We start from the raw sequence: 17380 nt of genomic DNA, 5'->3' as shown, positions 1-17380 counted from the left end.
AGTTGGTTGCATTATGATGATAGTAAGGGAGACTGCTCAAACAATAACTTGTGTTACAAACCCTTGAATGTATACTGGAAAAAAAAAATTAAGGCACAGATTTTAAATATGCCAAACTGTCTGATTCCTTTGCTTTGACAAAATTTGTTGTGTAAATTAAATTTACAGATACCATACTGTTATGTTACAGATAACATAACATATGGTAATTATCACACCATAATTAAAAATTTCAAGTGAAAGTATCTTCCAGGAAAAGAAAACAGAACCTGCTCAGCTGGTGTTCTACTAGAAGTGAGAAAGGCCTTTTAAGAAAAAACATGACCCTGAGAAAATTGATCAATGTTATCTTAACTAAGTTTAGTTTTAGGAGGGAACAACTTGTCCCAGTTGGGGGGGTGGGGAACCAATAGCAGCTGAATTTACAATAGCTAGATTGTGAAACCAACCTATAAGCCCTTCAACAGATGAATGGATAAAGAAACTGTGGTATATGTACACAGTGGAATATTATCTAGTCATAAAGAAGAATAATATTATGACCTTTTCAGATAAATGAATGCAATTGAAGAATATCATGTTAAGTGAAACAAGCCAATCCCAAAATACCAAAGACAGAATATTTTCCCTGATAAGTGGATGATGATACATAATGGGGTGGTGGGGTGGTGGGTGAGAGAAGAATGGAGAAACTTTAGATTATATAGAGGGAAATGAGAGGTAGTGGGTATGAAAAATGGTGGAATGAGACAGATATCATTACCCTATGTACATGTATGATGACACGAATAGTATAAATCTACATTGTGCACAACCACAGGAAAAAAAATATGTGCCCCATTTGTGTACAATGAATCAAAAGGCTACCTGTGAAAATAAAATAACAACAATAAAATAAGAGGCACTCATTCTTTTCTGGACAGTTGTTTAAATTGTACAATGAGTCTGCTTTGCAAGATATCCTACTCTGCCTCTTCGGCCTGTTAAACTCACACTGATGAATACCAATTTGTGGAAGACTTGACAGCTATAAAATATTAAAATGTGATGTCAATTGCTTTTAGGATGTTTCTTTGTCATAGAAATAGATGAATTAAGATCTTGACCAGGCTTGATTTTCATGAATAACCTAAATAATATACCTGACTAGTTATATATATATCGATCTATATCTATATCTATACATATATATGAAACTAAATATATTTGTCTGAGCCTTATCTAAATATTCTATAAAAAATTAAAAATGAAAGTTCATGTAGATTTAACAAGTAAGTGCTGTCTTTTATACCTTACATCTGGCATAGGGTAACAGTGCCATTTAGAAAACTTAACTGTATCTGTCTGCTTTGACTAGGTCTACTTTGAATTATTAACACTGTTCCCTAAATGCATAAGAGATTTAAGGCTATCATTTATTTTTACTAGTATAATCTTGCAAGCCTGTAAATATAGGTGGATTCTGAATTTACTGTGAAAATTAAACCTAGTTAATATAAGGACATCTGTATAATGGTGCAACTAACTATTAGTTCTTTGTATATAAAGTGTACTCATGATCTTCTAAGATACAAATTATAAATATAAAGCTTGGAAGAGCACTTAACCAAGCTGGTGTTCTCCAAACTGAAGTTGTCTAAATTGGTAATTTTAAATTATATAGAAATAAAAAAATTAAATTGGAATTTTATATCTAATATTCTGTCACTGAACCTGTTATCAATAAGATGTATGTAAAATTTATGTTACTTTTTACATGGGAGTAAAATTTTAAAAGTATTTTAAAAAGATAATGAAAGCCTGATCTCTTTAAAGGTAAATATTGTAAATCATTCAAGCACTTTGCCACTTTCCAACAAAAAGGATCAAAAATCTCTCAGCTTTTATTTGATTCATGATTCAGATGTAATTTGTGAAGAGCCCAACTTAACCTGAGATAAGGTTCTGCCTCCCACCTTACTCCATGTGAGAATGGCTCCCAATTAAGTTAGACTTATGCTCATTTAAAGTTGTGTTCAAAAGATCAATTTTTGTTGTAAAGATAACTGTGGTCTCAAAATAAACAGGAGATACAATATAACTTAGTAAGTTTTGGGATTATGAAAAAATTGTGGATTTTGGAACATAATTGATACCGCCATTCACTGGTGATAAGTTCTGCTCCTTCTAATGTTGAAGATTGAATACTAGAGAAGCATGCCAAGGCAAGAATATTAAGCAGGGTGGTGTGTTTTCTTATTGCTTTCCTAAGTCTCTCCATGAAAATAGTGGGACTTTCCTGAAGGCCACATAATAGTGTTTTTAGGCATCCTACTCATTATTTGAATCCCAGTTAGGATGGTTTCTGGAAACTGCCTGTGCTCTAGATGGTTAATAGCATAATTTTTCAGGTGAAGTCAAATACCTGGCATAAGTTTTGAAACATATCAATATTTATTAGGATCCTCCAAAAAACTCCCTAATTTTTTTTCTGTCTTAATTTGGGAGGATCCCCTTGGTGTTTTCCCTTAGTATGAGATTCCTTAAGGCTTTCACCTCTCATGGTAGAGATTACTGATGTCAAGCATGTTAACATATGAAAGGCACTTTTCATTTGTGATTTAGCAGTATGCAGGCTAGTGGGGAACCTGGCAATACTGTTGAAAAAGAAGCTCCCTTCTGAGTTAGAAGTATTAGGGATGAAAGAATGAGGTGACACCAACTGTGCATCCACTAGAGAAGTTCCGCTTTATTCAGAGAATGTGCACACTTTTACAGAGTGGAGAGAAGTCTCATAGGCCCGGGTATGGGATGGGACGATAGGTAATTGGGCAAGTTTTGTTGCTAGGGGATTGAGACAGGGTGGTGGAGAGTGATTGTGTGCGGGGCTGCACCTGCGAGAAACTGACACTCCGGAAGAGAAGCAGGATAGGTGCCACATTGTCGGTGTGTGGTTCCAAGAGGGGTGGTGGGGCTTTTGCAGCTGCTTGTGGGGGGTTAGGTCTTATAAGGGACCTCTCCCTAAATGAGCTTCCTTAGGGTCCAGAAAAAGCCATCTCTCACTACCTGTCTTTGCCAAAGTTATTTCTGGCCTTCTTCGGCAAAGTGGTTGGGTCCTAGTTTGCCCTGTGCAAGAGACCCTGGGAGGATTCAGACTTATGTGCATTACTGCTTTCCTCCTGCCACCATAAACTCCTAATTATAAAAAATGATGACAAAAGTAAAAAGTGTGCCTTTTGCCTATATTTTTGCCCTAGACTAAAGGAATTTCTGGAGGGTGAGGGGACATCTATTGGTTGTTAGGCGTATAACACCCTTTACCTGGAGGGTCTCATGGGAGGGGTTTTAAATGTCTCCCTCTTGCAGCTTAAAGAGGACACCGTGAACACATTTAAGCACAGCAACAGTAATGAGGAGACTGTAAATAGACTAGTGAAGGCTAACTATGTGAACAAAGGGAACCTGGCCATTTTTATACTAATCATCCCAGGCCTTAATCCTACAGTTTGAATTCCTAATGTCTGACTGGCAAGGGAAGGGGAGCATCCAGGAGGGAGTGGATGTGTGGGAGTGTTGTGCACTGTATGGCCCATATGAAGGCAAATGAAATTGGCGCTTTCCCTCAGTGCCATTCGTCTACTGATCACCCTGGATACCCCTCAGGGCAGTCGGGAGGGGGAGTGCAGAGAAGGAATCTTTGGAGTCCACCTGAGAGTAGCCCAGGCCAGGGAACCCCACAGTTGTTCCAACCTTTCCTCCACCTCCACGCATCCTGGGCAGATCAGGACTAGGGACACTGTGTACTGGCACCAATTGCACCCTGGGCCTGGACAGAAAATTATGAAATGGCTTTGGCAGAGTCCAACATGCCTACAGAGCCGGTGATTGGAAACTTGCCTGTGCCAGGAACCTCTCTCCGGAGTCTTGAAGAATGGTGGTGCCCATTTTGCCCTCCAAAAATAAAGAGACAGAAAGATGCACCCCAAACAGATGTGGGGTGCTTGGAGAGAGAAGCTTACTTACCTCGGTGTAAATCTTGCTGGGGCCTCCACATCTGATACTGCCGTTCACTGGTGATGAGTTCTGATCCTTCTAACGTTGAAGATTGAACACTAGAGAAGCATGCCAAGAGAAGCATAATAAGCAGGTTTTATTTAAAGGTAATAATACAGACTTCTCCCGACAGGAAGAAGGGAGCCATGGCTGATGTTCTAAAGTCCCCAGAAGTGAGTTCACCGTACTTCTTTTATAGGTTAAGGTCTCTTTTGTTCTCCAGTTCTCTCTCCCCTTATCTCTCCTTCCTGCCTAAGTGACTAGGCCTGGTTTTACATAAAGTGAGAAGTCATGGGCAGGGGGAAGGCCAAGGTGATTCAGGCAGATAAGAGCCCAGGGGGCATTAATTAGCAGTTCCATGCTGGCAGTCCTTAATAAAGGCAGGTGAATTTGGTAATCAATGGGCTCTGGAGATCCTTGACATTCCATTCTTCCAGGAACAATCTCCAACTTCCAGAGGCAGAGGACTTCATGGCTTCATTTCCTCGATTTGATTGGATCCCCTATTTCTACCCTAACTTCCTTTCCTTAATTCTGGCTTCATAACTATTAAACAAACTGAAAGCATTTTTGCTATTGTTATTTTCATTTTGTATTTTCCTTGTAAATTTTAATTGTTATGTGTTAGTAATTTATAGAAGTGTAACTTCTAATATAACAACTCAAGATAATTTGAGGTAATGCGTAATCATCTATAGAGTGAAGATCAGATGTAATACTCCCACTACTTATACTGACCCCAATTAAAGAGAAGGGGTAAATGACCATAGAATTAGAGATATTGAAGTTATAACCTGTTACTGTGAAGCCAGAGTTGGCGACAGGCAGTTAGTGTAGAAATAGGAGATCAGGCCAGATCGAGGAAATTGAGATCATTAAGGCCATCTGCCTCTGGAAGTTGGAGACTGCCCTTGGAAAATGGAATATCAAGGATCTACAGAGCCAATTGATAACCAAATTTACTTGCCCTTGTCAGGGACTACAGGTAAGGAGATGCTAATTAATGCCCCCTGGGCCCTTACCTGCATGAATTACCTTGGCCCTCCCCGTGCCCAGTGCTTCTCACTTTATACAAAACTGGGCCTAATCACAAAGGCAGAAAGGAAAGAGATAAGAGGAAAAGAAAAAGAGAATATGTTTTGCCCCAAAGACCACCAGGGAGCCGTCTTGGATGCAAAAGCAAAAGGGTCTTTATTGCAAGCTCGAGCTCGGACTCACAACATTCACTGACACAGCAGGTACTGGCTGAGAGTCCCAAGTCTTGATTCAGTGGGATTTTTATGAGCTCCACAGTAGAGCAGGAAATTTGAACAAAGCAAAGTACACAGTTGGCTGATATTCCAACTGAAAGAATGAACATTTTTTAAGCTGTTTTAAAGAATGAACATTTTTAAGCTGTTTTATCTCAACTCCCTAAGATCTCCCTCCCATTGTCTTAACTCCCTAAGGTCACCCTCCCAGTTATCTTAACTCCCTAAGGTCACCCTCCCAGTGATGGGAGCAAAGCCCCTAAAGCTGTTTCAGGAAATAGCCCCAAACAGAGAGTAAAAGAGTAAATTGAGCCAGATAACTAGATAGTGCTCAAACAGTAGGATTACCAGAAACTATTGACCAGAATCTACACCCTGTTGTAAAACATTGTAAAACATGTTGTATGTTATCAGACAACTCAGACCCCCTTTGGAATTTCCCGGCAGCTTTGTTCCCCCATTTTTTTCTTTTTTTTCCCTTTTTCTCCTTTTCATGTGCAACCCCTCCCAATGTGTGGTTTTCTGCCTTTATAAACTTGTAAGATTTTCTGCTAGGGACTCGACCCTTGGACTCCTGCGTGAGTCACAAGTCGGGTCCTAGCTTGCTGGAATAAACACCTCTTGCGGTTTGCATCAAGTGATGCCTCCTGCGGTTGATTGGGGTTGCCGTCCATCTGAGGGATAGAGTTGGGGTCTCCTTTTTGGAGGTTCTTCACCAACATGTGAAGTTTGGCATGTTTCCATTGGCTTAGGGTACACAGGTCTTAATATATTGACATATATGGTTTGGAATGTTAAGCATTGGCTTGTTAGCTCCCAATTGGTTGTTTGCCAAAGGCCAGCCCTAATCTAGTAGCCTTCCTGGAATTGGCTATCTAGGCCTGAAATCTTTCATGCCCTAAATGCAGCCTGTCATGGCCATGGTTTAGCTCCATTTTCAAATAAAACCTATAAAAAGATAAGATTTCCTCAATTCGATGGATTTGCTCAATTCCACTTTGGGTCCCCTTCTTCTACCTGGGAGAAGTATGCCTTCACTTTTCTTTAATAAAGCTTACTTTCTAGTCTATGCTTGCCTAGGCATGCTTCTCTGGCATTATACTTCAACACCTGAGGAAGCAGGACTCATTACCGGTAAATGGTGGTATCAACTCCCTCCTTAAGAATTGTGAAACTGCCTTCCTGGATGTTTAAAAACAAACAAACAAACAAAAAAAAAAACTGGAGACAAAAATCAAGGAAGTAAAAAGACCAAGGAAAAACCAGCCAATATTTGACCCTTGCCCTCTAAGGTCAGTGAGTATCCAAGAATGATAGGAGGCACTCCTCTAAGGACTCTGAAATTCTGATGTGTCACCAGATCTGCCAATCAGGAATATCAAGAGGTCTCTAGAGAACAGAAAGCCAGCTCATGTTGCACCTTCTACAAAGAAGAGGATCACTGGAGAAATAAATGGTGCTGATATTTCCAAGAGAAGCCACATTTGGTTATCAGGAGGTTTCACATGCATCCACGTGTGATCTCTAAGGAATCTCAGATCATTCATAAGAATATATATGAACAAGGTCAGTTTTGACTAGTTTAGTCTTAAACATCTGGCAGCAGAGTACAGCCTGAGCAGTCCTACATAGATAACTCAAATGAAAAACAATGTTTTTTTTTTCCAATATAACTTAAGATGTACACTTGTGAGAGCCCTATCAAAAGTAAGAAGAGTTTAAGGCTGTAAAGAAAGGGATCTTACTGTAAGCACAAAAAGACAAGAGGCAAACATCAGCAGTTTAAGAGAAGACTTTATTCCTTCACGGACTTGGGCACTGTGAAGGTCCACTTTCTGGATGGGAAAATGGCCATCAGCTATGGATGGGATTTTGATTTTATAGGGTACAATGAAGTAACTAGAAACCGTATACTTGCAGTTTTGACCATCAGGGGCTAGTTTTACAGGATAAAACTTTAATTTAGGAGGATAGTTGTAAAAAGGGTGAAACTCATTGTTGTCTGGGGGGATAAGAGTCTGGATCCTGAGGGATGAGTACTCAAAACTTTCCCATTGTCTTTTAGGAATAATTTGCCTTGGGAGAAGGTCAAGATTTAGGGCCCAGCATTCAGTATCCACCCTTCCCCCAGGGCCCATTGTTATTCGGAAAGAATGCACTGAGAAAGGTTTAATATTTTATCAATTTCCCCTCCCTCCTTCCAAGTCACACTGTCCCTCCATTTTCCTAGGGTGCTGTCTTTTAGGAATATTATTTTTCATAACCCTTCAATACTTCCCACATAGCCCTACACAACTGTTTGTAAGAAAATGTAGCTATCTGTGAGAGTAAAACTTGTTTCTATCAGTCTTACCATAGCAGATTAACACAAACCCAAGGTACACTTACAGCAATGCCAAACCTACAAAGCTTCCAGGTGGTGCACCCAGGACTTTCCTTCTGTCAGGCCCTCCCATCTTAATGTGGGGAACAGGAAAGTCTGCCAGGGGTGGAAGGATAGGAAGGCAGCTGCACCTGAGAAGAGTAAGTGTGCAAACATGGTTTCTGTTGCACACACTTTCTTGTCTTGGCAACAAAATTGGATCACAGAAGAGGCACAGGAGCAGATAAAAGCCCTCCATAGTCAGGAGCAGAGCCTGATTTGAACCCAATATTCAAATGGTAGTTCTCTTCCCATCTCCTCTGTTACCTTCCCAGTGGATACTTTAAAGCATCAAAAAAGACAGGTCTTTTCTGTTTTTACAAACAGATTATACTTCCTATGAGAAGAAAATGGCCTGTTGCCACTTCATGAGCTCTCCTCCTCCTGATTGGTATTAGGGCCTGTGACCAGAGCTCTGCCATCGCTCAGGACTCAAGACTGTGAGAAGATAATAAGCTTACCCTGCATGGGTAGGAAGACTAAAATTCTAAAGGACTTTCCTGCCACAGTATCATGGTCATTGCTCCCTCTAGTCAAAGCCCCTGGATGCATATCACTTCCCGGACACCTCAGCACACTGAGACTTCAGTGACTATGATGGGACCCAGAGAAGCAGGGAGACCAACCGACTGTGGAGAACCCCTAGGTGCCAGGAGGAAAGTGTGTCCGCGCCATCTAGTGTTCATGAGTGGCAATGGAGGGGATCTGTGCACCACAACCAAAGATATTCCATATAAAAAAGATTTGATCCTCCCAAACTAGTCCTCTCAATAGTGGTCACAGAGAAGCAACATGGTTTCCAGAACTTACTAAACAATGAATTGGTTTTTGCTTTCACCTCTGGAGAAGTAAAGTCAAAATGTTTACAGGGTTTTGACTATTAGGCTTAACTGTGTTTGAAGGTCTTAAAGGAAACACTGGAACAATATTCTCTGAACTCCTGAGCACTAAGGAACCATGATCCTAGCCCCTTGTATTTCAGGCTCTGTGCACCTTGGTTGTACCTGGCTAATACTGGATGCCTAAATGCTGGGGGCCAGTGAGTGAGGTTATCATAAAATATCTTTTTGCAAAGTGGTGAAAAAGATTCTGTTCTTGGAGGAGAGACCAAAGGAAGGCATAAGTATTTAGCCCCAAATATGCACCTGAAGGGATGATGAAAATTAGAATTCCTGAGCCACTCTGAGTCAGATACTGCAAGTCTGGGGTGTGGCCTGAGAATCTACTTTGTTATCAATTTCTCTGATGAAACAAATGCTGGTTGGGGGGCAACTGTTGGGAACACTGTAATGTACAAACCTGCTCCCCCTGACCTTTCTGGTGCAGCTATTTTCCCCGCCTCCCAACTACTGTCAGTCTGTGAACATCCTAGCTAGCTATTGGCTCATTAGTCAGCTTGCAAGTATCCTTCTCTGTTATTAGTCCCCTGTTAGCCCAGCGCAATTCAACTTATTCACAGCAGCTATCCCGCCATCTTTTTACATCTTTCTGTCTCTCCTACTTACTTTCTCCATGCTCCTCAGTTTCACACTCTTTCTTGCACACACCCTTTCTGGTTCCCTTTCTTTTCCTCTCATTTTCTCTCTTACACTGCAGGGAGACACTCTGTTTGCTTAATGAACTCCCTTATGTGATTTCCCGTGTCTGGCATGGTTTCAGTGGATCCCTTACAAACACGACCTGAACCCTAGTGTGACTTAGGCTGAACTGCTAAAGGACAGGAGCAAAGGACCTTTAAATGTTTATCAAAGAAAAGAAAATGAGTTACTAACAGCTAACCTCTGGATAGCACTTTACGGTTCAAGCTCAACTGATAGCTAATACTCCAGGTTAGAAGGATCACAAGTTCCAACACAAGTAATTACCCCCTGAGGTTACCCTTTCCTGCCTTTGGGAACATCTGCATGAAATAAAGGAGGTGGGGATCTATCAAAAAACAAAATATTCCCATACCCAGGAGCACCAGGTCTGGATCCCAGTTCCTCTCTTGAGGAGTCTATTATCTCTGTTATTTCTTTTAAGTAAAACTTGTTTTCTATGCATGCCTTGGCTCACTCAGTTGTCAATATTCAACACCAGGGGACCCAATTCTGATTTCTCATATCAATAGGGAACAAATAGCTTTGAGTGGTGAGAATGTAATTAAGAGGATTATTCTAATTAAGAGAATTATTTTTTAAAGTGGGCCCACTGTGATGACCCCCACCTGTTTTCTGTTCCAAGAAGCAATTTACCTGCATACCTGCCTGGCATAAGTGGATGGGCAATGGCACATTCCTCAGCAAATTACCTATATTCTGCAGAAAAAATGCAGGCCTGAAATAATGTTGATAAGAGTGACTCAAGTTACTCTGAAGAGGGAGATTTCTGTGACCCTTTCCACAGACCAGATTCTGAAACTCAGGGTGATAAAGATAATATCTAAGAATTTATGGTTAAGAATCTAATTAGAAACAGCATGGGCCAAGGTGACCTAGACTTGTCATTGGCAGTAGAGTTATGACAGTCTGATGTCATCCAGCTGTCAAAAGGCAGACCTGGGCAGGACTCTCTTGAAACTTCCCTGAGATCCTCCAATAAAACTAGAGTGCAGGAGAGGAATACTTCTCTCTCCTCTTTGAGAGAATTTACTCTCTCTTGAGAGTGTCCCCTTTCCCTTGTACTATTACTTCAATAAACTCATGTCTGTTACTTTGAGTGACATGACTAAAATCTTTCAAATTTGATTGCAAGAATCAGGATTTGAAGGTGGGTCTTTGCACTGTATCAGTTTCCCAGACATCACCACTTCTGTAAGCACTAAATATTTTAAAGAGTTCCCAAGATCTGCATTGATCTTACTTCAACAACATTGTCAAGCTTTCTAGTTTTTCCAACTCTTCAGGAAAACTCAAAGGGAGAAAGTATAATATAGAACTAAACACCAGGACTGTCTTTCTTCTCCACATAGTGGATGCTCCAGTTGATATAGTTTTTAATATGCATTGTAGATCTATTGAAATATGATTTTCTTCAAAATAGAACAAATAATTATTTACAAACATACCTAAAGAGAAAATGCTACATATAATACAGAAAAAATGCAAACACTTTCAGAGTCCATTTATCCATTGGACACAATAGGCACAGTTCCTACTGAAAGAATGGACATTTTTTTAAGCTATTTTATCTCAAATCCCTAAGGTCTCCCTCCCAGTGCTGGGAACAAAGCCCTTAAAGCTGTTCCAGGAAACAGCCCCAAACAGACAGTGAAAGAGTAATTGGAGCAAGATAATGTTCAGGCAGTTAAGACACCAGAATCTATACCCTGTTGTAAAATATTGTGAAACATGTTGTATGTTATCAGCAAACCCAGACCCCCTTTGAAATTTCCCAGCAGCTTTTTTCCCCTTTTCCCTTTCATGTGCGACCCCTCCCTATGTGTGGTCTCTGCCTTTATAAACCTACAAGATTTTTTGCTCAGGACTCGACTCCTCGACTCCTGCGTGAGTCACAAGTTGGGTCCCAGCACACTGGCATAAACGCCTCTTGCGGTTTGCATCAAGTGACACCTCCTGCGGTTGATTGGGGTTGCTGTAGATCCATGGGACAGAGTTGGGGTTTCCTTTTTGGGGGCCTTACACTACATCCTATAGGAATGTTTTATTTTAAAATCTAAAGAACAATAAATGAATTTAATATGTCCTGAATTATATTTTTCTTCACACAATGTAAATTTTAACCTTCTTTGCATAAGGAAGGGCATATGAAAGCAGAAGCAAGTCTCTAGGACTCTTGAAAGATGTACTCCAAAACATGGGCATAATTAGGTCATTCTCAAGGCTTATATGGATTTAATTCATTTCCCCCACATTTTTATTAGTGCATTATAGTTGTACATAATGCTTATATTTGTTACATATTTTTACATGCACACAAAAACTATTATTTAACCAAAGATTTCCTAGCACTTCCCCTCCCTCCTCATTTGGTCCCACCCCTGAGTTCCTTTTCTTTACTGATCTACCTTTTATTTTTAGTAGATCCACACACAGCTTTGTTTTCCTGTTTTCCCTCTCTAGCTTCCCTAGAGAGACATATATCCCTTCATCTTTTCAGTTTGACTTATTTCACTTAACATGGTTGTCTCTAGTTTCATGCATTTTCCTGCAAATGACACAATTTTATTTTTCTTTATGGCTGAATAAAAATCAGTTGTGTATCTCTACCAATTTTCTTCATCCATTAATCAATTGATGGACACATAGGCCAGTTCCACAGTTTAGCAATTGTGAATTTTGATCCTATAAATATGGATAAGTATGTATCCCTGTCATATGATGACTTTAATTCTTCAAGATAAATACCAAAGAGTGCTATAGCTGGGTCATATGGTCATTCCAAGCCTAGTCTTTTGAGGAGACTCCATACTTATTTCCATAATAGTTGTACTAATTTTTATTCCCATCAATAGCATAAAAGTGTTCCTTTTTCTCCATATTCTCTCCAGCTTTTATTATTTGTGTTCCTGGTGAATGCCACTCTGATGGATGTGAGATGAAATATTAATGCAGTTTTTTTTTTTGCAGTTTTGATTTACATTTCCCTAATTAGTAATGACATTGAACATATTTCCATAAGCACTTTTTGCCATTTGTATTTATAATTTTGAGAAGTGTCTATTTAGTTCACCTGCCTATTGATTAATTAGGTAATTGGATTTTTGTGATAGTTAATCTTCTATTGTTTCTTGTTAACATTCTCTACAAATGAAAGGGAATTGAGAAAAACAGCAGGTCAGTAAGCACTCTTTTTTTCAAGTGAAAGAGAATCAATCAACTGGTACTAGGGTTGAGACTCAGTGGTAGAGTGCCCACCTAGCACACATGAGGTCCTGGGTTCAATCCTCCATACCACACAAGAAAACAAAATAAAGGTACTTAAAAAAAATAAAAGAAAATCAATTCAAACTAACATAGACAAATGTGGGGGCAGTGTTTTATTTTACAATTGAAAACCCTGGTGGTAGTTCTGATGGCAGGCACAGCTGTTTTTTGTAATTTTTTTTTTTTTGTCTTTTTATCTATTAGTTTTCATCCCATTTTCTGGTCTCTTCTGTAACTGAAGCCAGAATTAAGGACAGGTAGTTAGTGTAGAAATAGGGGATCGGGTCAAACCCAGAAAATAAAGCCATGAAAGCCACCTACCTCTGGAAGTTGGAGACTGCCCCTGGAAGAATGGAATGTCAAGGATCTCCGGAGCTCATTGATTACCAAATTTGCCTGCCTTTTTCAAGGACTGCAAGCATGGAACTGCTAATTAATGTACCCTGGGCCTTTGCCTGGCTGAATCACCTTGGCCCTCCCCTGCCCATCACTTCTCAGTTTATGCAAATCCAGGCCTAGTCACTTAGGCGGGAAGGAGAGATAAATGGGGAGAGAACTGGAGAACAAAAGAGACCTTAACCTATAAAAGATGGAGGGTGTGCTTACTTCTGGAGACTTAGAACATCAGCTATGGCCCCCTTATCCCTGCCAGGAGAAGTCTGTATTATTACCTTTAAATAAAACCTGCTTAATATGCTTGCCTTGGCGTGCTTCCCTAGTGTTCAAACTTCAATATTAGAGGGAGCAGAGCTCATCACCAGTAAACAGTGGTATCATAACTACAAGATGGCAGTAAACTTTCTGTGCTCACCTCCTACCAGCCATTTGTGGGCCTCTAAAAGAATCTGTCTGGACCAGTTCAAGCCAACTTGGCAGGCTGTGTTTCCTTGTTCAGAGGGTTTCCATGCTCTGATTTCTTACACTGAAAGAATGGATATTTTTTTAAGCTGTCTGTTTTATCTCAACTCCCTAAGGTCTCCCTTCCAGTGATGGGAACAAAGCCCTTAAAGCTGTTCCAGGAAACAGCCCCAAGCAGAGAGTAAATTGAGCAAGACAGTGTTCACACAGTTAAGATACACAGGATATAAGATTACCATAAACTGTTGACCAGAATCTATGCCCTGTTGTAAAACATTGTGAAACATGTTGTATGTTGTCCGCAAACCCAGACCCCCTTTGGAATTTCCCGGCGGCTTTGTTCCCCTTTTCCCTTCCATGTGCGACCCCTCCTGATGTGTGGTTTCTGCCTTTATAAACTTGTAAGATTTTCTGCTAGGGTCTCAACTCCTCAACTCCTGCGTGAGTCACGAGTTGGGTCCCAGTGCGCTGGAATAAAAGCCTCTTGGGGTTTGCATCAAGTGATGCCTCCTGCCATTGATTGGGGTTGCCGTTGATCCATGGGACAGAGTTAGGGTCTCTTTTTGGGGGTCTTACAGAAGAACCTAGGTATCAGGACATTCCCACTTCAGAGATGAGGAGATCAGGGCTCAGAGGGTCTTAAACTTCTTTCCCAAGTCCACTGGAATTGAAAGTGGTTGAACCAGAACATAAAGACCAATCCAGTCTCCAAAGGTGTGTTTTGAATCATTCTTGGTCTACCAGGTCAGTAATAGTATCCCTGAGGTACAAAAGGATTATCATAGACCTTGAGAAGGAAGAGGGAAATCAGAGAGGATGAAGAATCCCTGGTAGCACCTCCCAGAGACCCCGCACCAGTCAGTTTGTGGCCAAGTTTGAAAGAATTCTTGTCTGTTCACATCTTCTAGTTGTTTTCACATGTTTATTTCCACATTGCCTTTGTAACTTTTAAACTTGTTATTTTTTGTTTACTTATTTTTCTTAAGTCACCTTGCCTGTTATACTCACAAAAATGTATTTAAATCCTCAGTGGTTTATGGAAATTTTCAATAAAAATGAGTATAATTTTCCCCAAATAAAAAAAATTGACTTCAAAATCCCTAGAATTACTAATTTAATTACCAGTCATATATGCATCATTCCAAATCATTCGTTTGAGGCAGAGTCTTCAGACTGAACTTGGGGAATTGGAGTTACTGGGTCACACCAGAACCCAAATGATCCCTGTGATCTTCTGCCACATGCAGTTATCCAAGCACTCCTTCAATCTCCATTGCACTCTGAGCTCAAAGTGAGGGAAATTCCAACTTCCCTCAGCCAGGAGGCCAGGAAGATATCCTACCACAAATGTAGTCAAGTTCATACACTTCAAAACCAGGTTTCTGGTTCTGGTCACTGCATCCATAGTTTCCAACCACATACAATTTTAGATGTGATCTAATTCAGGGATCATGGTTCTTTTCAGCAACTTCTTTCCTGATCATTGAGTCATGTCTGACTCCAAATTTAACTATTATGTGATTATTGTTTGTTAAGTGCTGTAGGAAGAAGGCCCTGGGTTCAGTCCCCACTACTGCAAAATAAATAAATAAATAAATAAATAAATAAATAAATAAATAAATAAATAAATGAAAGCACTATGGAGTCATTGTGTTTTTCAGGAGTTAGGCTGTGGCCTGTGCTATTTTCTCTCACAGTCAGCCACTCTACTCCCTGTTGTTCAAGCCTATATTACAACTGAGCTTCTGTCTGGCTACCTCTGGGTCCTCTCCCAGTGTTGGTGGATGATAACCAAGAGGGGAGCTGCTTCCCACCATCCAAGAGTCAGCACAACTGCACCAGAAAGAGAGCTGAATGCGGGCAAGTGACACAAACAGTCTAAGAGATCAAAGGTCTGTATCATTCAAGGGCTGAGCTTCTGCCAAGAAAACACGATTCCAAGGAAGACTGGTCTTGTTAGAAAGGGATGGGAAAAAACAGAATTCCTTACTCAACCAAAAAACCTCGGCACTCACTCTGATTTTACTATTTTGGGAAAGATCTTTAAATTTTACAGATTATTTTTATACTAGCTAAAAACTAGAGGAATCTAAATATTCAAGAGGTGCAATATGACTGAATCAATTGGTACATTGTTCCACAACTCTTACACATACTTAAGAATGATAGTTAAAAATACTGTGGTTTAAGTAACTCAGAAAATACTCAAATGTAAAAAAAAATAGAAAATTGCATATATGATGAGATTACTACTGTGCCATCTGATGATGTACTTGCTGAGCAAAAGATCTCAAACATATTAAACTCTAGTGCCGCTAGTAAACTTGTGGGGTGGTGTGCAGAAAAATAGAAAAAATATGTGACCTTATTAGACTCAGTGTCCCCACTTAGAGCCTCAGAGCTGCCTGAGACACCCAACTATCTCCTGCAAGCCCTACACAGCTGCCACTGGAAACCAATATTAGGAAGCTCATCTAGGTGTGCCTACCCTGTCCTGCCCCATGGAAGTTGTCATGCTAAGAATAATGGCACTGGATATTGCAGAATCCAAGTCATCTTAAGGGTTTTTCCCCTAAATATTCAGAATTGAAATGAATATTCCCATGGGACTGAATGTGTTAATGTTGTCTGGAAATTGAGCCCTGACCCAGACCTCAGGGATTTTACCATCCAGGGTGAATATTCACAAGTGGACCTTTTGCTTCTGGCTGGTCCTCTAGCACTGTAAGGGAAATCAAGGGTGCCAGACTATGTTGCCAGCCACTGCTGCAGTTTTCTGAGTCTTTTTTTCTCTCTCCCTCTGCCTGAACCCCCTCAGCAGGACTCCACAAGGAATTTCCTTCATCAGCAGTGTTGAAGGTCATATATTGATATGCTGCTTGTTACCACTAGGATGAAACTAGAGTCCTGGTCTCTTTACTGTCTTTACTTCTTGTTAAGGCTGATACTTGCACTGGTGAGAAAATACTAGGTGACTGTGGGCCATGTCTGACATGCCCAAGAGTCTGTGCCAGCCTTCAACTCCACACCTACCTAGCCCAATGTGCCCAGAAGAAATAGCTGAAAACTTAAACCTCAGTTAGCCAAGTTGTGATGCCCAGAGGGACATGGCAGGCCATGGCTGGGAGCACTTTGGGCATATTTGTTCCAGCCTAAGTTTGGCTTAGCAAAGGAAATGGTCTTTCAGAAAATGGTCTTAGTTAGGGAAGTGGCCCATTCCTCATATCAAGACCTGAGGAGCAGGCATGGCAACCATTAGCTTTCACTTCATGGGGGAATGTGGGGCTTTTGATCCCAACATGTTGCATTTTCTGTTGTACCTCATGGCTCCCTTCCCTCTTCTTACCCCACATCCATTTTTCTCATCATCATAGGCAAGACAGCTGTGCATTGGGCATCCAGGAAATCCTGGGTATGTGCCTTAAACTTCCTAGTCAATCTTCCAAGATAAACATTTTTTTCAATTTCAAAAATGGAGTAATGTGGCCTCTGAAAGTCACATAATATCCTGACATGGCCTGGTTTACTCACATATTGCCTTCATTATGATCTCTTACACTCACATAATACCCTCACTGTGACCTCTTACACTGATACGCTATATTACTCTGTCCTCTGACATTCATATAATACTTTACTTGGCCTCTGACACTCACATAACACCCTCACCATGGCCTATCACACATAGTAATTTCACTGACTTCTGACACTCAACTAATGACCTCACTGGAGCCTCTCACTCTCACATATTATGTTGAATGTGACATCTGATTTTCTCATAATATCCTACTGTGGCTTTTGACATTCACATAATACCCTCACATGGCCTCTGATTCTCACAAAATATCCCCACTCTTATGTTGACATTCACAAAATATCTACACCATGATCTTGACAGTCACATAATATCACTATGATCCCTGCCACTGACAAAGTATACTCACTATGGCATC

Source organism: Sciurus vulgaris (genome assembly GCF_902686455.1).
Source record: "Sciurus vulgaris genome assembly, contig: HiC_scaffold_231_arrow_ctg1, whole genome shotgun sequence".
NCBI classification, from domain to species: Eukaryota; Metazoa; Chordata; class Mammalia; order Rodentia; family Sciuridae; genus Sciurus; species Sciurus vulgaris.
This window is presented reverse-complemented; position numbering follows the sequence as displayed.